At 45.9% G+C, this 24,107-nt stretch overlaps 1 long non-coding RNA gene across 1 annotated transcript; it reads left to right on the forward strand.

The window, feature by feature from the left end:
- Positions 1–19,105: 19,105 nt before the first annotated feature.
- Positions 19,106–22,119, forward strand: LOC146021368 (uncharacterized). Its single transcript, XR_014450885.1, has 2 exons — positions 19,106–19,743; positions 21,796–22,119. It is a non-coding gene; the product is annotated as an uncharacterized LOC146021368 (long non-coding RNA).
- Positions 22,120–24,107: the final 1,988 nt, after the last annotated feature.

Below are 24,107 nucleotides of genomic sequence, written 5' to 3' on the forward strand. Positions count from 1 at the left end.
CGTGGGAACGTTCCATTCTCTGGGGAAGTTCCCACCTCCCTCCTAGGGGGGCAGTTGGGAGTCCCTGCTGCCACCGGCTGGGCACTGGCGACTAGACGCTGTGCTCATGTGTCTATACCCCACAGACAGAGGGACAGCAGAGGCAAAATGGGGGCACCCCCAAATTTCCGGCACGCGCAAACGTCCCCCTTCCTCACCGTTGAATGTGGGGAGGGATGCATTAATTATCTCATTATAATGGATCCTGTCATACACCTTTTCCATTTGCGACCCGGCTTGCAAACCCTAACCACTGGCTCCTGGAGGTTATTCTCCCCCATGGGGGTCCACGACACCCACAGAGGGAGAGTATAACCTGTGGTAAGCGCAGTGAGCTACTGAGACCACAAGAGGCTTCATTGCGCTCGCCCCACGGATTCCGATGTCAGATGGATTCTGACTGCAGAGCCTCATACCACACCTTCTAGTCTTAGCCCACAGATAAGCTGCTGTAGCACACATTGCTGCAATAGTCCATGCTGGCTGTGATAGAAGATGTGACAACACACAGCAAATCGCAGCATGCTGGGGATGTGTAGACGCAGACCAGATTTAGAGTCTATGCTGACCCCTGTTCACCGCCAAAATCACCTACAATGGGCACGTGAGCATCAGACCGAGACCATGGGGCAGTAGAAGAAGTTGGCCTGGTCTGATTAATCACGTTGTTGCATGTGATATTGGCAGATGCCTACAGGTTGGTAGGTGCGTAGCGGATGTGAGCAAGGAGGTTAGTCCACACGTTGACTACAAAAACAGTAGGTTTTATTAAAGATAACATAGGTGATAGAAGATATACAGCAGTAAGTATGATAAGGTATCAATCTCTCCATGTTATCTCTCCATGTACTACAGCCAACCCTCCACTTTCAGAGTTTGCCAGCACCCTAGTGGGTGGGGACATTTAAGCACTTTACCGCTTTAGAAACTCCTAGATGGCTGCGATGAGCCAATCATAATGAGCCGCATCATCATCTCACCCCCTTTACCAGCTAGTATTAGCCAGCCCAGGTGGCCTGAGGCTAAGGAGGAGCGATCAAGGGCTCCTGAAGAAAAATCCTATTGAGGGAGCCCTGGATGGGCGACGCCCCCTGTAACGATCAGATCAGGTGATCGATCAAATTAACGTATGCCTCCTGTTATGATTATCTGTTCAAGCAATGTATGTCTGATATTGGTGTAATAGTTATGTCTCCTGTGAGTATTGGAATCAGGACATGTCTTGTATGTAAACTGTAGGTGACCCTGGTTTGAGTTTGAGGCCTGTATCCCCTCAGTGTGACATCTGTGGACTCCTCCGGAGTCAGGATGTAAGATAAGATCTGAGCCCCTCATAAACCATGGTCCAGAAGAAGAGGTTAGAGTTTGTCCCCTTCCTTAACATCTCTTATCAGTGGGTCTGCTATGCAAGGAAGGAGGATCAATCACTTTGAAAACAGCAGACTGTAAAAAATACATTGCCAGGGACCTTCCACACTCCTTCAGCATGGAAAGAGTGGAATCCCAAGGGTGGGAGGGAGGAGGGAGTCTGCAAGGTATAACTAAGACTTCTCCCTATAGTCAGTGTCACTACCTGGGGGTCTAGCAAAACAGGCTGTAGGCGACGAGAGATTTCTTGTGGAGGACCCCCCCACGTCAGGATCTGTATTTAAGTGTAAGATAGGTTCTGTCATTTTTTTTTCTTTTTATTTTATCTCTGAAATTTGCATTTAATCATTGTGTGTACTTTTAAAATCACTGTAAAATCTTGTAACTATTTTCTAAAGCTCTGTAGTATTTCTAGGAATAAATAATACATATTCCCAGTTCTGGTTCTGTGTTCTTAAGACTCATTAGCCTCAGGAGAGAAAGGCTGGAAAACGTTACCATTGTTATCTTGTATTGTGTGGTCAGGGGCGAGCCAAGCCGCCCCTTGCGCAGTTTCAGGCGCTAAAATCAGGTTTTGGCTGGTGGCAGTGTACCTCAAGGAAAGGACCCGAGTGTCCTGAGTGAACCCCAGTCACGGCCGGCGCTGCTCAGATTGACGTATCGGAGCAGGCGACCGGTGGGTCCGTGACATTTGGCGGCAAGCGGTGGGATGGAGAATTCATTTTTCTCTTTAAGAACTTAAGTGAGTGTGGGTAGAATTTTGTGAGAAATACCCACATCACCAGAATCAGAACTCAGAGCTTTACTATAGTTTTAAAAGTCACACAGTGGATGCAATTTCTGTTCCCTCCCTTCTCTTGTTTTTCTTTCCTATCATTTTATTTGACAAGTGTGAGACTCCGGATGGCTGATTACCAGCAGATGAGGAGAGATGACCTGGCGGTCGTGTGTGTGCAGAGGAATATCCCTTGGTCTGGCCAGAGTAGAAAACGTATGATTCAGGCACTAGTGGATGCCGATCGGACTCTAGCTGCTGGAGGAAACCAGTCCATGGACAATCCTACCCCAGGGGCTCAGTCAGCACTGGACAGTACAAACGATTCCGCGCCAGGGTCAAACACTTCTGCTGGACCCAGCAAGTCTACACTGCAGAGCGACCTTCTAGCTGCTAGCAGGCAATTGAAGGATGTGAACCCCGTATTCGCTTTGCAGCTGGTGCAGTTCTGCCAAGGCATTGTCGACAGAGAGGCTGCGGAGCGCAAAGCCATTGTCGACAGAGAGGCTGCGGAGCGCAAAGCCATTGTCGACAGAGAGGCTGCGGAGTGCAAAGCCAGACGAGAGGCTGAGGAGCGCAAAGCCGTACGAGAGGCTGCAGAGCGTCATGCCGAGCGTGAGTACCAGTTGGAACTGGTGAGGCTCAGGGTGCTGATCGCTGTTGGTGAACCAGTGGAGGATGATACAGGGCATCATGATGGCGAACCTTTACGTGAGACTTTATCTGCCGTGGCTACTGAGTTAGCAGGAGATGGGCTTCGTACTGAACTTTTACTGTCTGCGGAAGTAAATAATGTGTTGGATCATGGTGTGGACTCTGTTATCAATCATGGGGAGCCTAACAAGGGACAGAGGTCCCAAATGACCGCTGACGCGAATTTCACCGGACCGCGTCATGCACAGTTCCCTGTCTTGGAAGCAGACAGAGGAAGCCAAGTGAGTGTCAGCTTGGTTGTGAGTAATGAGCTGGCCCTGGACACTACAGCCGATGCTCAGAGAGCTGACATCTCTGCTAGCACCAGGGAGACTGTAGGATGTGTGGCAGTCAGGGAGACTGCAGAGTACCAATCCCCTACAGCACCAGAAGAGCCCAGTGGGTATATTGACCCAGTGGAGGATGATGATGTGTTTACCCTACTGAGCACAGAGGAACTAACGGAAGAATGCCAGCTGCAAGGTATCTCCTGCCACAACCATACTCGTGGGGAGATGATCATGCAGCTCATCCAGGCCAGTTATGATGAGTGCAATGCCTTCAGCCAGTATCGTGCAGCATTTCGTTTCTGGGGTCCATCCGCGTCTCCTTGGGTGCTGCTGAGAGAACTGGGACAATGTTACAAATTTGCGCAGCAGGAGGTCGATGCTTGGAGAAAGCTGGATACCCCATTTTGGGGGGATCAGTGCCGCCGGATAGGTGTGGAGTGGCGTCGCCTAGAACAGCTGTTGCTACCAGCTCTGGAAGCAGAGTTCCAGTTTAAACGGTTGGGAGAAGCAGAATCTGAGGATGTCAGCAGCTTGCTCTCACCAGGGGTGCCCCACCAGGGCAAGGTGCCTCTGCCTACTACAGCAGTCATGGAACCTGTTCCAGAGACCTCACATCACAAGGCCCAGTTTAAACTGCTGGAAGATGTGAGCAGCATGTTCCCTCCCGTTGCTCCAGATTTGTTGCCGGAAGCGGCTGGCTGCCTAGTGAAAGTATGCAGGGGAGAGACTATGTCGGAAATAGGAATGGGACTTTCTGACTGTATGCACACAAGTATGTGTGGGACTACTGATGTGGGACTTTTATTAACTCCACACATATCTGTCACTAACCCTTCTGAACCATATGATGCATCTCAGGTAGTATGTAACCATGCTGAACATTGCAATGTTGTTATTTTGTGTGAAGCCCCTGGGATGATCTGTGATAGCGCCGTACCTTCGGTAGAGGTGGAGGGTGAGTTAGAGACAGGTATAGTGGGTAATCCTTGCCAGTTTGTGGGGTTAAATGAATGCCCTAATCTAGTTGGGAATGAGACACCCTCACTCACCAGTGGTAGGAGTGCTGCTGGTGATGTCATTAAGGTTGCTGGGCTAGACGTTAACCCTGTTCCTCCAGTGATGTCTGGTTGCGACATGGTGCCCGGGGACGCTAACTGCACAAATGGGACCGATCTGAGTTGGTTGCAGGCAGCGCATGTACCTGCCAATAAGTTACTGGTGACAACATGCTCAGATAACCCCATTCCTGCTCAGAGACAATGGGACCCAGATATAGCGTTTTTGCCATGGTGCAATTGTAAGCCAGCAGGATGGGCCCCATGTGTTGTGGAAGATGCACAGGCTAATTTGCAGGTATTGCAGGATGTCTCCCCAGGTTATGATAGTGATGTTGCTGTTGATAATGTGATGTCTTGCGCTACTGTGGTACCAGGTATAATAAGTGACCTGGTGGGCCCTGTGTGCACTGTAGACCTGTCAGATAGGGAGAGAGTGTCCCTTACTGCAGCTTTCCCCCCAAACCCCCCTCCTTACTGTAGCCACACAAGAACAGATACAGGAACACAGCAGGGGTTCCCTCCAGACACTGAGAATCCTCCAGAGAGTGCATTTTTTCCAGCATCACTGGATAACGGATGCCTCTCCTGAGAACCTCAGTGGCACCACCCCAGCCACAGAACCTGTGGGTCTGGGAGGGAAGGTCAGGCTCAGGAAGGTGTCCTGGACTGCCATGGAAAGCTTGGCTTTCCACGCAGAACTGAGAATCGACCCTGCACAGGCTGCCCCATACCTGGGAAGTGGGAAAGATACCCCTGGGTACAGTGAGAGGGTTGTGTCAGGAATAGAGCCAGTGGCTAGTAGGGAAGCTGCTGTGTGTAACCAGAAGGGTGGGAGGGCCCGTGAAGAACAGGTAAACTCAGCTATATTAACCTCAGAAAAGCTGAGCTGGGATGTTCCCAAGACAGGGGACAATGACCTGCTGGTATTCCCCCTTGCAGAAACGTGCCCCCCTTCACAATTCACACACACAGACAAAGAGGGAGAATCTCCTCACAAAAGGATGAGGTGTGAGGTGTTGAGTGAGTGGACCTTCCCCCCAGTGAAGGGGAGGGGGGGTCAGTCAGCTCAGGAGAGGTGCTGGGAAGACATGTTTAAGTCTGTATATAGTGCTGGGAGAATGCCCCACACCTGTGGTATAGTTAAACGTGCCGAGTTACGAGTCCCAGGGGGATGGCCGTTTGGGGTGTGGCGGAATGGTCTGGTACTGATCTCAGTGAGTAAGGCCAAACTGCCAGCTGCAGGGGAGAATCCGTGCCCAGGAGTCCGACGCACAGCTGTGGTGGGCTGTGTCAATATCAGCCGGGATGGACACAGCTCCCACTATATCAGTGTGCTCACAGACTATGGGTTCGAGGACACCTGTGTGCTTTTAGTTTGCCATCTCCTGCGAGAGGGACAGGGACTATGCCCATTGCCCACCCTAGCCACGGCTATGGCGTCAGGTGGTGCCATGACAGACGTCAAGTATAGTGAAGTGTTAGTACAGATCCCGCAGAATCAGTGGCAGTCTGTCTCAGCACAGAGACCACTGCTACCTGTCCAGGTGATGTAGTTAATAGCGCACTGATGAGACGGTGACGTGGGTCACCGCCTCTGTGCGCCATTTTAAAAGGGGGAGGTGTAACGATCAGATCAGGTGATCGATCAAATTAACGTATGCCTCCTGTTATGATTATCTGTTCAAGCAATGTATGTCTGATATTGGTGTAATAGTTATGTCTCCTGTGAGTATTGGAATCAGGACATGTCTTGTATGTAAACTGTAGGTGACCCTGGTTTGAGTTTGAGGCCTGTATCCCCTCAGTGTGACATCTGTGGACTCCTCCGGAGTCAGGATGTAAGATAAGATCTGAGCCCCTCATAAACCATGGTCCAGAAGAAGAGGTTAGAGTTTGTCCCCTTCCTTAACATCTCTTATCAGTGGGTCTGCTATGCAAGGAAGGAGGATCAATCACTTTGAAAACAGCAGACTGTAAAAAATACATTGCCAGGGACCTTCCACACTCCTTCAGCATGGAAAGAGTGGAATCCCAAGGGTGGGAGGGAGGAGGGAGTCTGCAAGGTATAACTAAGACTTCTCCCTATAGTCAGTGTCACTACCTGGGGGTCTAGCAAAACAGGCTGTAGGCGACGAGAGATTTCTTGTGGAGGACCCCCCCACGTCAGGATCTGTATTTAAGTGTAAGATAGGTTCTGTCATTTTTTTTCTTTTTATTTTATCTCTGAAATTTGCATTTAATCATTGTGTGTACTTTTAAAATCACTGTAAAATCTTGTAACTATTTTCTAAAGCTCTGTAGTATTTCTAGGAATAAATAATACATATTCCCAGTTCTGGTTCTGTGTTCTTAAGACTCATTAGCCTCAGGAGAGAAAGGCTGGAAAACGTTACCATTGTTATCTTGTATTGTGTGGTCAGGGGCGAGCCAAGCCGCCCCTTGCGCAGTTTCAGGCGCTAAAATCAGGTTTTGGCTGGTGGCAGTGTACCTCAAGGAAAGGACCCGAGTGTCCTGAGTGAACCCCAGTCACGGCCGGCGCTGCTCAGATTGACGTATCGGAGCAGGCGACCGGTGGGTCCGTGACACCCCCCAGGTAGAGACACCTGCACAGGGCAGCCGCCACACACAAAGGTCATCGTCCCCCATGTGACGACAATGTATAATTAAATGTTAAAAAAGTCAGTGTCCTGTCTTTATTTTAATGTTTCTTTTACAGAGGGACTATAGGTACCAGGGGATATGGTCGATGGGTTGACCATAAGATGGTCAACAGTCATTAGGTCGACACCGTTGGGTTCACATACTGGAAGGTCAACAGGCAAAAAGCAGACATGGGCCGACAGGTGGTATTTCATGCCCTACCATCCACTAGGGTGTGGTGGGAGAATAAAATAGTGCCGGAAGCATGGCGAGCGGACGCGGTGCACTTAACACTGTGTCCATGTCAATTGTGCCGACATTTGGGTAAAAAAACAGTGGAAAACCCCATATCGACCTTTTGACTGTTGCCCTAACCCATGTTGACACATGTGTCGACCTAGACACCTGACGACCTTGTCCCATGTCGACCTTGACCCATGTTGACCTAGACCCCTGTCGACCTTCCAATATGTCGACCTAATGATTGTCGACCAACATTTGGTCGACCCAATGATCCCATTCCAGTACCAGTGAGGCCTTTATTCACTGCTGGTACTTGTGGTTCTCCAAGTGCCACCATGCAGGGGACGTTTGATGGGACTTGTTGTCCTCCTGTAAAAGATAACATTATTCTTTCATTATTGGACTATCTAGTCCGTGCCCCCTCCTCCCTTTCTCTTTGTAGCTTTTTTTTATTGGGGGGATGCTATTTTTTCTTTTGCCCTGGGCGATAAAACCCCTATTTATGCCTCTGCTGTGGTGCTCCAATAACACAGTGACAGACTAAGGCACATGCAGACCCATTTGCAACTACAGTTGATATAATATGATGTTTGATACTTACCTTCTAAAGGAGGACTTGTGCAAGTGCACCACCACAAAGTGACCTCAAGTTACAAGCCGCCTCTGGTGGGTCTGTGTAACTGCAGCCTGATCACACACACCAATACCAACTTTCCTGAACCTCAGATGAACGTGTGGAGGTGGCCTCTTAGAAGCTCCACACCTGCCGTTTCCATTACGTCCCTGATTCAGGTTGGCTCAGTAAGCTGCGGACGGCTTACCGAGCACCTGAGATGAACCATGGGAGAACACATCACCTCGCATGCCTCTGCTAGTGGCCTACGCAAATAAAAGTCAATGAGAACTGACTTTTATCTCGGGCCTGAATTTGCCATGTTCTGAGTAAACAAGAATCAGGGCCTAGATTCAACAAGAATGTCTCTCACAGTCATCCTTCATTCTGAGATAGACTCGGGGGGGGGGGGGCTCAGATTCTGGAACCCCTAGGCAGCTACCAAATGGGGTTATGGTATAACAGATCTACAAAGTCTAGGTCTACAGTCAAAAGGTGGAGAACTATTGGTCGACAGTCATAATGTCAACATGGTCAAACGGTTGACATGGTCAAAAGTTCAACATTTAAAATGTCAACATGAAAAAGGTGGACATGAGTTTTTGATGTACCACGTCCCCCCGCAGGGCTCGCTGTGCACGCCGTGCCTCAGGCTCGGTACACTATTATAATCTATCTCTGTGTCCATGTGGATGGTAAAGTATTAACAACTCATTTTTTACAACAAAAAAACACGAAAAACCCATGTTGACCTATTCCATGTCGACCAATAGTTGTCAACCTTTTGACTGTTGACCTAGACACGTTGGATACGGAGGATATCTTAGGGTTAGTGCGCAAATTATATAACCACAAGCAGCTCAGTGCAACATATAAAGTGAACTCCCACTTTCACTTAAATTGTATACAGATTGAAGAAGAAAAATATGGCTCTAAGCGCTAAATGGTGTTTGTCAGACAAATGTTACACCAAAAGGTGATACACAAATGCAGTGATACAGTTACCACCTTGAGGGGTTAATTTTCGTATAGTATTTGCTTGTCCAATAGCTCTATAAAGGTGAGAAAGAGCAAAAATAGTGCAGCATGTCTTAAACATATAACAATTTAATGGGATTTTGCACTTACAAACATGGACAGAAATAAAGCATTCAAAAGGTTTCTCCAAGGCAAAGCAGCAACAATCCAGTGAGTCCCAGATGGAAATTAGGGCAGCAGTTCTCGGTCCGGACCAAGGGGTTGCTATCACCAGAAAGCAGCAGAGTCACCAAGGAGTCCAACAGATAAAAAACGGAGGCACACTTAACGCGTTTCTGAACTTGAGTTCCTTCATCAGAAGTGTGCTGGATTAGCCTCCTAATCGTGTATATATAGCCAATATACACCTGTGTGTAATTAGCGTTAACTTCCTGGCCGGATCTCCGTGGCCGGAAGTTGTAGAATAAACTTTCACATAAACAGAGGACCTGATAGGGTAGAATACGGTCATGTGGTCGCACCGCCGCGTCATCTGACATGGCCGTGCGTTCCACGCAGCCGGAAAACTCACAAAACATATGCTGGACAAATCTAGTGCAGATCTCGGATCACATGACCGCGCGATGCGTCATCACTAATGGCTGTGCGTTCCACACAGCCCGGACATAGCGCGGAGGGGGGCAGATTTGAAATGCTGTGCGTTCCACATCATGACGCTGTGTGACACGCTCAGTCACAGCCACAACCCACCGGAGCCGGCCAAACGATCTGTGAATACAAAAAAGGTGTAATCATACGGAATTAGATCTGTTACAGGGCTTTCAGCCCTTCATATAATGGTGATTTTCCCATTCTTAAAGTGCACGGTGTCATTGTGCAAATTCATGCATTAATGTGCAAAAACTGATGAAGGAACTCAAGTTCAGAAACGCGTTAAGTGTGCCTCCGTTTTTTATCTGTTGGACTCCTTGGTGACTCTGCTGCTTTCTGGTGATAACAACCCCTTGGTCCGGACCGAGAACTGCTGCCCTAATTTCCATCTGGGACTCACTGGATTGTTGCTGCTTTGCCTTGGAGAAACCTTTTGAATGCTTTATTTCTGTCCATGTTTGTAAGTGCAAAATCCCATTAAATTGTTATATGTTTAAGACATGCTGCACTATTTTTGCTCTTTCTCACCTTTATAGAGCTATTGGACAAGCAAATACTATACGAAAATTAACCCCTCAAGGTGGTAACTGTATCACTGCATTTGTGTATCACCTTTTGGTGTAGCATTTGTCTGACAAACACCATTTAGCGCTTAGAGCCATATTTTTCTTCTTCAATCTGTTGACCTAGACACTGCAGATCTTATGAATGGATACCACCTAATGCTAGAGCCGGCCCTTCTTGGGGCATGTACAATACCATGTGACAACCAATACCCGACTCACACGCTATAAAGTGGTACCAAGTAGATCAAGGTTTGTTTTCCAACAGGAATGCTCCCCATGACCCAGGACGGTGTTCTCCTGCTTTGCCTGTGCCCCATTACCTAAGCATACCTGCAAAACGCTAGTCATATCCTTCTGACGCAGAAACTGGATGTATGCTCCACTCACTGACTTCCCAGAGGATAAACATCAGCGCTGGTTACTGGAATTGGTGACCCGCATCCACTCTCACCCACTGACTTGTCATTTTGTACACTTCTTATGAGCAAACACACGTAGAGCCACACAAAGGGGGAAATTTACTAAGATGATTTAGTAGAAGAAAATCGTATTTTCCTAGGAAAATACGATTTTTTGGGGTGTATTCGTATTTTTGGCATTTACTATGCCAAAAATACAAATATTCGTATTCATATTGATGGGACATTCGTATTTGTATTTACAAATACGAATGTCTACACCAGGCATGTCCAAACTGTGGCCCTCCAGCTGTTGTGAAACTACAAGTCCCATCATGCCTTGCCACAGTTTTGCTATTAGGGAATGCTAAAACTATGGCAAGGCATGCTGGGATGTGTAGTTTCACAACAGCTGGAGGGCCACAGTTTGGACATGCCTGGTCTACACCATCGTTAGAATACGACAGGAATCACCATTCACCACTAATTGCCGTGAAACAGCCACGAATATACGGCAGGAAAATACACCTTATTTTCCTGTCGTATTTGGCTTTATCCTGCACGGATCAGTCAGATCCGTGCAGGCTGCAGTGTAAAAAATATAAAAATAAATAAATAAATGAAAAAAATCAGCGTGGGCCGCCTAGCGGCCAATCAGGAGCCAAAAAGTCGGCTCCTGATTGGCCGCTAGGCAGCCAATAGAAATCATTCTGAGAAGAGGCGCAGAAGATGAAACATCTCTGCGTGTCTCCTCAGTCCGATGCGGAGAGTGCGGGGAGCGCCAACATGCTGAAGAATACCTGGACTACGGCGGATCAAGAGAAGAGATCTTTGCCATAGGACCAGGTGAGTAGGATTTCCTTCCACAGCTCCACCATGGATTACTTCGGACCCCGGACACCAACATGGACCTGGAGGATGACACGGACCACCGACATGGACCTGGAGGACGACACGGATGCCGACACAGGACCAGGACACCGGACACCAGGACCGAGGGCTACTTACGGGCCAGGGACGGATTTAGAGGGGGGCGATTAGGGCGGTCGCCCCCCCTAGGACATTCAGTCAGCCAGAACAAAGTAAACAATCACTCTCTGAAGTAACGTATATGTCCTGGCTCTCCCTCCCTCCTACCTCTCCCAGCCAGGCAGCAGGTCACATTAGATGCCTCTGCGAGTCTGCGGTAGTAAATCAAATCAGCACACTTTGTTTATGCATTGCGAGTCAGACTGCTTTAACCTTCTCTACAGCGTCACGGGTCTCTGCAATCCACAGTGCACCTGATAAAAGTTACAGCAGGACGTCCAGGAACTCAGGAAGTGGCTGTGTGTGTATTTAATGACATAAGGTGGGATAAAGGAAAATTGTATAGTGGGTTGGGTGGGTGCAACCAATGTGTGCTGTGTACATTGTATACAGGAAGAGGACAGAAGCAGAAAGGATTTCAGGAACAAAATTAACCCTAGAATGTCTGTGTGTGTGTGTGTGTGTATGTGGTAGGGAATATAGATTGTAAGCTCCACTGGGGCAGGGACTGATGTGAGTGTTCAGATATTCTCTGTGAAGCGCTGCGTAATATGTATGCGCTATATAATAACTGGTAATAATAGGCTCCGTACAGTGCTGCGGAATATGTGTGCGCTACATAATAACTGGTAATAATATTCTCTACAGCACTGTGGAATATGTGTGCGCTATATAATAACTGGTAATAATATTCTCTGTACAGTGCTGCGGAATATGTGTGCGCTATATAATAACTGGTAATAATAGTCTCTGTACAGCGCTGTGGAATATGTGTGCGCTATATAATAACTGGTAATATTCTCTGTACAGCACTGTGGAATATGTGTGCGCTATATAATAACTGGTAATAATATTCTCTGTACAGTGCTGCGGAATATGTGTGTGCTATATAATAACTGTTAATAATATTCTCTGTACAGCGCTGTGGAATATGTGTGCGCTATATAATAACTGGTAATAATATTCTCTGTACAGCGCTGCGGAATATGTGTGCGCTACATAATAACTGTTAATAATATTCTCTGTACAGCGCTGTGGAATATGTGTGCGCTATATAATAACTGGTAATAATATTCTCTGTACAGCGCTGCGGAATATGTGTGCGCTATATAATAACTGGTAATAATATTCTCTGTACAGCGCTGTGGAATATATGTGCACTATATAATAACTGGTAATAATATTCTCTGTACAGTGCTGCGGAATATGTGTGCGCTACATAATAACTGTTAATAATATTCTCTGTACATCGCTGCGGAATATGTGTGCGCTATATAATAACTGGTAATAATATTCTCTGTACAGCGCTGTGTAATATGTGTGCGATCTATATATATATATATATATATATATATATAATAACTGGTAATAATATTCTCTGTACAGCACTGCGGAATATGTGTGCGCTATATAATAACTGGTAATAATATTCTCTGTACATCGCTGCGGAATATGTGTGCGCTATATAATAACTGGTAATAATATTCTCTGTACAGCGCTGCAGAATATGTGTGCGATCTATATATATATATATATAATAACTGGTAATAATATTCTCTGTACAGCACTGCGGAATATGTGTGCGCTATATAATAACTGGTAATAATATTCTCTGTACAGCACTGCGGAATATGTGTGCACTATATAATAACTGGTAATAATAGTCTCTGTACAGCGCTGTGGAATATGTGTGCGATATATAATAACTGGTAATAATAGTCTCTGTACAGCGCTGCGGAATATGTGTGCGATATATAATAACTGGTAATAATATTCTCTGTACAGCGCTGTGGAATATGTGTGCGATATATAATAACTGGTAATAATAGTCTCTGTACAGCGCTGCGGAATATGTGTGCGATATATAATAACTGGTAATAATATTCTCTGTACAGCGCTGTGGAATATGTGTGCGATATATAATAACTGGTAATAATAGTCTCTGTACAGCGCTGCGGAATATGTGTGCGATATATAATAACTGGTAATAATAGTCTCTGTACAGCGCTGCGGAATATGTGTGCGATATATAATAACTGGTAATAATAGTCTCTGTACAGCGCTGCGGAATATGTGTGCGCTATATAATAACTGGTAATAATATTCTCTGTACAGCGCTGCAGTATATGTGTGCGCTATATAATAACTGGTAAAAACCTCTGTACAGCGCTGCAGAATATGTGTGCGCTATATAAATAACTGGTAATAATAGTCTCTGTACAGTGCTGGGGAATATGTGTGTGCTATATAATAACTGATAATAATAATCTCTGTACAGTGCTGCGGAATATGTGTGTGCTACATAATAACTGGTAATAATAATCTCTGTACAGCGCTGTGGAATATGTGTGCGCTATATAATAACTGGTAATAATAGTCTCTGTACAGCGCTGTGGAATATGTGTGCGCTATATAAATAACTGGTAATAATAGTCTCTGTACAGCGCTGCGGAATATGTGTGTGCTATATAATAACTGATAATAATAATCTCTGTACAGTGCTGCGGAATATGTGTGTGCTACATAATAACTGGTAATAATAATCTCTGTACAGCGCTGTGGAATATGTGTGCGCTATATAAATAACTGGTAATAATAGTCTCTGTACAGTGCTGGGGAATATATGTGTGCTATATAATAACTGATAATAATAATCTCTGTACAGTGCTGCGGAATATGTGTGTGCTACATAATAACTGGTAATAATAATCTCTGTACAGCGCTGTGGAATATGTGTGCGCTATATAATAACTGGTAATAATAGTCTCTGTACAGCGCTGTGGAATATGTGTGCGTTATATAATAACTGGTAATATAGTCTCTGTACAGCGCTGCGGAATATGTGTGCACTATATAACAACTGGTAATAATATTCTCTGTACAACGCTGCGGAACATGTGTGCTCTATATAATTGGTAATAATATTCTCTGTACTGCACTGCGGAATATGTGTGCACTATATAATAACTGGTAATAATAGTCTCTGTACAGCGCTGCGGAATATGTGTGCACTATGGCCCTTATTCTGATTGACGCGTACTTTACCGCATACTTTCGGATCGCGTCTTTACGGCGTCTGCGCATGCGTGGCGAACGCCACGCGCATGTGCCACGCATTGACTCCGTACCTGTTCGGCCAAATCCCGTACAAAACTGGTCACCGCAATCAGTCGGGAAATATGGGCGTATTATGGGCGTCATGCGGAATGACACATGGGCGTAGTTTCAAAGTGGGCAAAACGGGGCGGAAACATGGGCGGACACGGGGGAGTACACTTATGTTGGGGGGCGTACATTCGGATAGCACTCCGAATGCACGCGAACAAAAAGGGAAGAAATGTGCGGTGTCCAAAAGGCCACTATTGCTTTGCGGACACCACTCGTTCCTGCGGGAGGCGAACGGACCGCCTAATGACTACAAGCATTAACACCTGAACCCAATAGAATCGACTCCTTTACTCATTACTCACTAATAGGACGCTTGTCAGTGCTTTAATTGAAACCATTGCTGCTTCAATTGCTGTAAGGGTTAATGTGTGCAATGCATGTGTTAGGCATGCTTGTAAGGATATATTGGCATCTAATTGATTCCAATTCCAAATAAGAAGTTTTTTATGAGGATAGGTAATTGAATAAGTGGGTCATGTGATGTATTGCAGAAGATACATAATAGTGGGTTGTTTGGCGTAAATACTCCGCTTACGGGCGGTAGCACTGCTTGGCTCCCGTTCGGATGCGGTATTCCCGAGCATACTCTGTAATACTCTGTAATACCGTGCAGAATCTGAGTGTTTCTCCCGCACACGCATGGTTTGTATGTCGTCCGTAAACACGCCCTGTTCTTAAAGAGTGAGTCCGTCCGAATGCGGAGGACCCGTGGGCGTTTCTACGGACGATGGCCGCACGCGGCAGAACACCGTGGCGTGCGGACCGCTCCGTAAGAATGCGGGAATATCCGCACCGATCAGAATAAGGGCCTATAAGAGAAACTGATAATAATAATAATAAGGGGCCTTATTCTGGTTGGTGCGTACTTTCCCGTATACTTTCGGATAGCGTTTTTTAGCCGTCTGCGCATGCGTGGGGAACGCTATGCGCATGTGCCACGCATGGTCTACGTACTTGTACTCACTAATACCGTACAGAAATGTTCACCGCAAACACTCAGGAAATATGGGCGTATTATGGGCGTCATTCGGAATGACACAGGGGCGTAGTTTCAAAGTGGGCTAAACTGGGCGGAAACATGGGCGGACACGGGGGAGTGCACTTATTTTGGTGGGCGTGCATACGGACAGCACACCGAATGCACGCGAACAAAAAGGCAAGAAATATGCGGTGTCCATAAGAAAGTATTGCTTTGCGGACACCACTCGGTCATGCGCTAGGCAAACGGAACGCCTAATCAGGACGGACGCATCTCAACCAATGTCAGCTGAACACAATACAATCACCTAATTTACTCATTACTTGTTAATTACACGCTTCTCACTGCTTCAATTGGAACCATTGCAGCTTAAATGGACACATATATGCTGCACTTTTCACACACTTTTACACTGCAAATAATGAACACAACTTAATATTAATAATACAAATACACATGTCACTTCTACATGTATCAATTAAACCACACATTTGGGGGACAAAAATAACATTTATTCAATGAACTTATAAAATAAATTAGAAACGTCACAAAATAAAAGGTAGCATAGCAGGAATAAAAGTAAATAATATATAATAAATACATGAATTATAGACATACATAGCCACAGCAGAATCATTAGGAACACATCAGGTGGCTTCACAACAAGTATAGCACCAACACTTCAAGTACAGCACACAGTAATGCTAGCCGAAACAGGGCAACAGGGGAACCAAACATGACATTCGAAGCAAGGGCAAATGTGGGTACCCTCGGCACGGAATTGGACACAGGAAGCTGACACACACAGCTCAATGAAAGATTTGGGAACACATAATGGTGGAGATTAATGCGGACACAAGTTCATTTCCGGGCACGTTTGCCCCTGGCAGGCTCTTTGCCACGTGCAGCAGCTCTTCTGCCACGGCCACGGTCAGATGGTGACCCAGGTGGAGCACATGCTGGGGAGGGGGTGGATCGTCTTCCCCCTCTGGCAGCAGGGAGTGCTGATGGTGGGAATGCACCAGAAACGGCTGACAATAGGACCCTATTGCTGGCAACTAGCTTCACCATAAGCTCATTATGGTGGAGGAGGAGGAGGTCATTTTGCCGCAGGGCTTGATCAGCCAGCACCTGCAGGCTAGCTGCAATTGATTGCTGTGTGCCAGCCATAGCCTGCTGGGCCTCAGCAATAGCCTGCAGGCTCACAGCGATACTCTGCTGGCTGCTGACCAAACCCTGCAACACCTCCTCGGTCCTACGCACCCGCTCTGATGCCGACTCTCCCTGCTGCTGAATATTCCCAAGCACATGCCCCCATGTGGCCAATTCAGCCGCGGACATTGGCTGCTGCTGCTGCTGCATGGGCCTGCTACTGGGGCCAGGTGGCACAGACTCCTCAACCTCCTCAAGAGATTCTTGACCAAGCGGTGGGGATGCTGGTGAAAGAGAACATTACAATTACCACACATTCCATGCAAAATTAGAACCATCTACTTATGGCATGGCAAATATTTACCTTCAAGCAAAGAAGCCATTACTTCCGCTGGGGTCTCGCTGTCCATGGTGCTCACCCCCCGGACCTCCTCAACTGCAATGCAGCACTCGGCCATCTCTTCCAGGGGGGTGAGCTGCAGCTTTGATGGCATGGGGCCAGCCCCAGAGGTGTGGCTGTGTTCCCACCGCTGGGTCAATTTCTTCTTGAGGTTCGTTTTGAAGTCGTGCCACCTGCAATCAAAGTTTACATATTACTACATGTCACTCCTGCAGTTTGCTGTAGCACCCATTGCAATCTGCCACATAATACAACATGTGCCTCATGACACCAAGATTACATTATATTAAATGTTAACAGCAACCCTTAGAAGATACACTCACACTCACCCTACAATAACTATTAATTCAATGACATGGCAAACATGTCTGTGCCTCCAAGCAACTTGACCGCCCATTGACCAACTCCATCTAATATCTAATGTAAACATTACTGCTCTTGCACTGCTCAAATGTAACACACATGAACTTGCCTCTTCTTAACGTGCTCCGTCTCACGAACTTGTGGAGCCACCGCATTAATCTCCGCCGTTATGTCCTCCCAGATCTTCCATCTCCTTGTGTGTGTCAACTTGTCCTGTGGACACTCGATCCAATCCCGTGCCCGGGGCACCAGGATGGCAAGCTCCTGTGCTTCGAATGCCATGTTTCTGGTTGTTGGTTCCTCTGTTGCCCTATTTCGGCCACGACCACTGGCCCCGCCACTGCCACTGGCACCGCCACGGCCACCTGGCGCTGTACTTGAAGTGCTGGCCAGGCTACTCTGTTGGGAAGCCACCTGCTGTGTTCCCAATGATTTTGTTGAGGCTGAAGATGGGCCAGCTACCGATTGGGCCGATGTCGATGGCCCATCTGGCTGCTCTTCCCCCAATGGCTGGTCTGGGTTGAGGGGGACATAGGTGGTGTTGGACTCCATGCGGGCCAAGAGGTTCTGCACCACCTGTTCTTCCTCTGACTCTGAGCCAGCCATGTTTGCAACAACTTTTTGCCTTTCTAGCACAACTTTAAATACTATTTCTGTAATTGGCGTAAATCAGCTACAACCTGCGTTCCGTACGGCCGCGTTCCGTACGGCAGCGTCAACCGTGCGGCGCATAGGCCACGCCCCTTGCTGAGGAAAAATATTTTAAAAAAACCTGGCAAACTGAGTAAGTCTGATTTAGTAGGTAAATGCAGATTTGAACACCAATGACCAAATAAAACTGAGGTCACACATGAAATGTATATTTGAATGTACATCTGTACTGTGCACTTGTTTGGTATGTAGTACAACTGACAATACCCATTCCATATGTAAATCCAGTCCACCACTTAGGCACAAGTAATCAGTGCTAGCATCAAAATCACATGTGAAAGCTATCCAAATTCAGCCTTGATGCTAGCTTCTTTTCATTGCACCTCTCTAGTATGGCCCAGTAGAAGGTAAGTGTACACATGGCAGCATGGCCTAATATTGGGAAAAGGTCTGCCACTATTTGCTATGTTTCTGCTGCATAGCTTTCACTATAAAATAGCTGTTTAGTATGTTTAGTACCTTGTTGAGTTAGGTGTAAGTGGCTAGTGATGCAGACTATTTCACCTGTTGCTTATACCCATGTTTGGTGATTGTTATAGATTATATATAATGGGTTCCCATCTTATTTGACACTGTCTGTTTAGGATGGTCTGCTAAACTATGCAAAGGTACAGCAAGTGTGGGTGTGCGATGCATTGGGTTAGCCGTCTGTTCGGGCGCATACACGCTGTTAGTGTAAAAATGAACAATAAAGTTAATACCAAATATCACTCTGATCAACCAATGACAGCACATGATTGCGTGATTTGTGCCATTGCTAAGATGGCGGCCTATGGCAGAGCAGCACCCTTTTCAGCTGCGGAGCTGAGGACACTGGTCTCCGTTATGGAGACCAGGCTGGGGCGGGCGGGCCCATTCATCACCAACCGCCAGAAGCGGAATGCGTATGCGGTGGCCCGCCGGCGCATTTTCGCCCGCACACAGGTGCGGCGGACCATCGCTCAGCTGGAGCGGCGGTGGTCTGACCTGAGGCGTCGGCAGCCGGATTTGCTCCAGCAAATCAGGGGCAGTATTGCTAGATGTGAGTGTTTATACATTAAATGTCCATTTGTACCTGATTGCTTACATGACATTATTTAAGGCAATAAGGTCACCAGCTTGATCATGAGTTAAACATGGCATACAGTATATGTGTGCTACTTCCTGTTTGACACCCTGTAATGGCCATAAAATATGTTATTGGGGAGGATTAATGTTTGTGATGCTTGCAATGGGCCAAATGTCACAGCATACCTGCCATGTTACAGGCTGTGTTTTGTAAAGGCCACTAAAGAGCTGTTTGCCTGTACAAATATCTGTACTTATAACCTTTGCATTTATAGCTTGATAAGGCTTAATACAAATGACCACTAATTGGCACTTTTTTATTTTTCCCAAACACAGCACGTGATCGAGCAAGACAGGCCCGGGAGGAGGCAGAGGTGGGCCAGGAGGAGCTTGCCCAACCAAGGGCAGAGGAGGTGCTTCCTCAGGAAGGGATGGCGGAGGAGGTGCCACAGGAAGTAGAGGAGGAGGGGTGGGCTGTGGAGGCGCTGCCACCAGAGGAGGAGATGCCACCAGTGGAGGCCCCTGAGGATGAGGAAGAGGAGGAGGTTGAGGCCTGTGAGGTCGTCCAGGCGGCCGGAATTGGTATGTATACATAAGGATTAATTTATCCTTTTGTCAACTACTATTTGCTATGTAGCACTGGTGATTCAATTGTGTTTTTCAATACTATAAAGTGATAAAACAAAATGGGTACCAACAGACACACTTAGGGGTTAGATAGGGTGGGCAAACCATCCCTTTCATCCAGGACACATATTAATGACACAGGTTGTTGGGATGGCTTTCAGGTCGATTTTAAGTGCCACTGAACCTGTGTAGTTAATCAGTATCCTGGAAGAAAGGGATGACGTGCTCATGTAAGGGTTACATGTCCCTGCTGCAAGCGTACAATCTGCAGCCTCATATAGGGGAGTAAAGTTTACAGGTGATTACTTTAACAAAACTAGAATCAGTATGGCATAAATGGAGTATGGACAGGCGTGGATTAGACTGGAGTAACAAGTGGTCAGTGCCCCTGGGCCCTCCTGTAGCTAACCACCCCCTGCGGTCTGCATGTATGTTTGGCACCATAATTGTTTGTTGATTTTGTGTTTGTAATGATTTTGTGCATGGGAGTGGGTTAGTGCTGCAGCTTCACCTAACTGGCATTATGACAATGATTTCTGGAGCAGACCATCATCAGGCAAGCCATGCTTGATTGCACAAATGTACTGAGCATTCCTGAGAGTTGACTAAGTCACCTGCCACGCTCCATCATATAACAGACACTGAACTTTGTTTGCAGAATTTGGATTGGTAGCGCGTGACATGCTTCTCAGAGCTTAGTCATGGGTGGGTTTGGATTGAGAAGGAGCACTATGACTGTGAGGTGTTCTACAGAGTAAAGGGTAGAGGGGAAAAAACAGGCTTTCCATGTAGTATGTATGCATGTATGTATGTATAGCTGTATGTGTCATATATATAGTTATATAGGTGTCTATATATATATATATATATATATATATATATAACAAAGAAATTTTCCCAGTGCGCCCTATGAATAGGTGTCCACCACCAAACCAATAATGGAATACAATATTACTTCTGTAACAAAAAATATTTAATACAAATGGTTTAAAAGTTGTAATAAAACATCATTTTCATCTGTATATTCATTCCAGTCAGTAACAAAGAAACCCAACGCGTTTCGTCGACCCAGCGACTTCCTCAGGGGTTATTTAATCCAACAATGGCTCAGAGGTGTATATAGAGCCTTCAGGATTCTGACTTCAAATATGGCGGATGAGTCCTTATAAGGACTTATATCCTATATAATGTAGTGTGGATTTATCAATTTCCAGGTGGTGCCTTTTTATGCAAAAAAAAAGGATGAGGGGAAAGGATTCAAGATGAACCAAAATAGATCCACTGGTTCCTTACGTGACTTTAACACACCACCAAGCACTGGACCAAACTGCAGGTTTGGTCCAGTGCTTGGTGGTGTGTTAAAGTCACGTAAGGAACCAGTGGATCTATTTTGGTTCATCTTGAATCCTTTCCCCTCATCCTTTTTTTTTTGCATAAAAAGGCACCACCTGGAAATTGATAAATCCACACTACATTATATAGGATATAAGTCCTTATAAGGACTCATCCGCCATATTTGAAGTCAGAATCCTGAAGGCTCTATATACACCTCTGAGCCATTGTTGGATTAAATAACCCCTGAGGAAGTCGCTGGGTCGACGAAATGCGTTGGGTTTCTTTGTTACTGACTGGAATGAATATACAGATGAAAATGATGTTTTATTACAACTTTTAAACCATTTGTATTAAATATTTTTTGTTACAGAAGTAATATTGTATTCCATTATTGGTTTGGTGGTGGACACCTATTCATAGGGCGCACTGGGAAAATTTCTTTGTTCTATCTGTCCTTATCCCCTACTAACAGAGGGGACTTCCCTAGCTGCTGCCCATCCTTATCCATTAATCTACAGCGCATTGAAGGGGTACTTTTCTTGTTTATATATATATATATATATATATACACACACACACCTGTCACGGTGCAGGTTTAAAATTTAGGTATGACTATGTTAAATGTATGCATGAATATCATTATTAATTTTTCCATTTTTATTTGGTCCACAGATGAGCCAGCCCAAGCACAAGAGGGTCTCCGTGGGGCCCTCTTACGGATAAGAGGCCACTTGCGGCAGGTGCTTTTGGAAATCGACCAGCTAGTTGAGGGGGAGTTGTAATGTTTATTTATTTTTCAGTTTCTTAAAAAAAATGTATTGCAAATAAATTGTTAATTACAGTTCGAAGTTGTCTGTGTGTTTATTTAAAATGGGAAAGTATATGTGTAACTTGTTTAAAATCTTTTAAATAAGCAAAATGTAAATAGTGTATATAGATGTATGTTAGGGTCACATGCTGTAAGGGTTAATGTGTGTAATGAATGTACTAGGAATGTGGTTCAGTATATATTAGGATTTAAGGTGAGCTATTGTTCTATGGAGCCTCTCTTCCAGTGCAGGGAATCTTGTACATATTCATAGGGGAATTGCAGTAGACCTGGACAGCGTGATTGATTGCTATGCAAATAGTAGAAATTGAAGAATGGATTTTGTTTAGCAAAAAGTTACTTATTTCTGTTTATTTCTCGTTATTGCTGAATATTCTGTCTATTTCATTATTTGGTGCTTTTATTGTTGTAATATATATAGCGGTTTAGTGTTTTGCTTAAAATAAAGCAAATAACAAATGTACAAAATATTTATTTGTATGATGGAGGAGATAGGTCTGGGAAGGGGAGGAGTCAGGACTGGGAAGGGGAGGAGTCAGAACTGATGGGGGAGGGTCAAGATTAAACAGTAAACCCCCCCCTTCCCCCCTAGAAGAAAAGTTTAGATCCGCCAGTGCTACGGGCTCAAGATAGGTAAGTATCAGTATGTATGGGCTTTGGATGAATTAAAGTTTAATTTTCATTGTGTCAGTGTGTATTTATTTTACTATTTTTATTACTGTGGAACTACAAGTGCCAGCGGGCCCTTTAATGCCCCGCAGGCTGGGACTTGTGGTTCTCCAAGTCCCAGCTTGCGGGGGAGGCTTGCTGGGACTCATAGTTCCACAGTTTTAAACAATAGTTTTTCATCTATTTTTTTACACTTCAATCAGCCCGGTGGCCACCGCACAGGGCCACTGGGGACAGCAACAGGCTTTAGCCTGGTCAGGTAAGTCCTGGAGGGGAGGACCCCTTTATTGGGGGGGTCCCCACTCCCCCAGGGCCCCTGGTCAGGCTGACTGGTCAGTACTGTAAATGTTTTGGCTGCGGGACCTTATATCATAAGTGTCCCCCTGGCTGTGACATTACCCTGCTGGGTGCTTTGGCCTGGGGCTGGTTCTTAAAATACGGGGGACCCCTAGTCATTTTGTCCCCCGTATTTTGGGAACCAGCCCTGGACCTGGAGCTGGTTGTAAAAAATCAGGGAACCCCTATTTGTCGGGTTCCCATATTTTTTATTACCGGCCCCGGCTCTTTCAGCCTGGTGCTGGTTACAGCTGTGGGGGGGGACCCCACGCTGTTTTTTTATTCATTTATTTTTTTCTATTTTTTTGTTTACACTCTGCAGCCTGCACGGATCTGACTGATCCGTGCAGACTGCCGGAAAAATTTGTATTAGCGGCCGTAGATATGTGCCGCTAATACGAATCCCTACGACATCGGTGGGTTACAAAGCAGTCGTATATGACTGCTTTGTAAATTCCCCTCCGGAACACGACTTTGCATACGGCTGAAACAGCCGTATGCAGTTGTAGGAAGAATACTAATACGAATTTCTAGGGAATTCATATTAGTAAATTTCCCCCAAAATATCTATACACACACAGCATCTATACACACGGCATCTATATACACACATCTCCACACGGCATCTATACACACACGGCATCTATACACACAATCTATACACACACACACATCTATACAGACGGCATCTATACACACACGGCATCTATATACACACACGGCATCTCTACACACACGGCACCTATACACACACATCTATACACACACGGCATCTCTACACACATGGCATCTCTACACACATGGCATCTATACACACACGGCATCTCTACACACATGGCATCTCTACACACACGGCACCTATAGACACACATCTATACATATGGCATCTCTACACACACGGCATCTATACACACACGGCATCTATACACACGCTGCAATACTGCTTTGTAGCAAGAAAACTTGCAGCTGCCTTATGGCCGGAGGAGTTTCTCCATCAAGTCCTTGGATGGTCAGTCACAGACCTCGGGTGAGATTTAATAGGATGAGAGATTCAGAAAGTGAGAGATTTGGTAAGAAATCTCCAGTTTTTTTAAAGCGGCAATCATTTACACTGCAAAATCGAACTGGTTTTGTAGTGTAAATGATTGCC

Source organism: Crinia signifera, chromosome 7, assembly GCF_055691185.1.
Source record: "Crinia signifera chromosome 7, ASM5569118v1, whole genome shotgun sequence".
NCBI classification, from domain to species: Eukaryota; Metazoa; Chordata; class Amphibia; order Anura; family Myobatrachidae; genus Crinia; species Crinia signifera.